The following is a 1,296-nucleotide window of genomic DNA, read 5'->3' on the forward strand; positions in this document are numbered from 1 at the left end:
CTATGACATAGTAATCAAATAATTTATATGCGAAATTTATCTCCAAAAATATATGCACTGTCTACCTCTGACACTGTATAAAAATTCATTGGTGGGGCCAGGGAGATGGCTCAGCGGCATAAGTGCCTGCCTGGCAAGCACCAGGTCCTGAGTTCCATCCCCAGTACAAAAAAACAAACAAACAAACAAACAAACAACAACAACAACAAAAAAAACAGTGCTAATGAAGTCCACAGCGCCGGGGTGGGGTGGTGCAGAGGGCCGCAGCAGCCGCTATTTATAATGCAAAAGCAGGTGGGCTGAGTAGCGCCCTTGCTTACAGGAGTTAATTGTTAGAGCAATCACAGCTAGCAGGCAAGACTGAGGAGGAGCTGCCCTATAATTACTACTGTTTCTGGCAAAATAGATGTTTGTTTGTTTGGTTTTTTCTTTTCTTCTGGCACGTAGTGGCTGTGCTTCTGGGCTGCACTGATAGATTAGGACTGGTCTTTGAGGAATGACTTCCCAACTAGCTGCAGCCTTGCAGTCTACAGTCTGGGGCTTTGCTCACACCTGCAGGCCAGTCCTGAGGATCAAACTCAGGACTTTGCGCTTGCCTGGCAGGCGGTTAAGACACTGAGCTATCTCCCCGGCCTCTGGCCCCACTTAGAATTTACTGCACAGATGGCCTTTAAAATTGAAAACTGTGCAGTACCCACCCAGCCGCTGCTGGAGGCTGGGATCCAGTCCCTGCCTGCCTCTGCAAGGCCTCTCCTTGCTGGCTGTGCAGATGCCCGCACCCATTGGCCTCACAAGGCCTTTGCCCTTGCTTTTCCTACTGCCTGGATACTTCCTCCTGCTCTTCACAGGGCTACCTCCCCCTTCGGGTCTCGGTTCATTTCCCAGAATGCACTTCCCGGCCTCCTGAGCTACAGTTCCTCTCTCCCCTCCTCTTTTCCATCCCTTTTATTTTTCCTTTCTCCATGTCACCTACAACTATCTAAAGCCAACCTATGCCTTTTTTTGTTCGGGGCTGGATTTGTTTCTTTTCCCTTCCCCGATGAAGTGTGGGGCTCATGGAGTCAGCATTTCTCTGGTTTCTATCCCTAGCACACCATGCATGCACTTAGCAGGTAGGCGTTCAGGCAGTGTAGTAGGTGAACGGATAAAATTGGTTCCACTGAAATAAACAAGTTCATGTAGCAACCCCACCAACTTCCTCACTGTTCTTTGCTATAGGATAGGGGAGACACTGTGTGCCCCCCAAGGTTGTAATGTCAGGGATAGGGTCAGGCATGAGGGAAGGACAAAGCTCAC

This window comes from Octodon degus, unplaced genomic scaffold (assembly GCF_000260255.1).
Source record: "Octodon degus isolate 3935 unplaced genomic scaffold, OctDeg1.0 scaffold00043, whole genome shotgun sequence".
Taxonomy (NCBI): Eukaryota; Metazoa; Chordata; class Mammalia; order Rodentia; family Octodontidae; genus Octodon; species Octodon degus.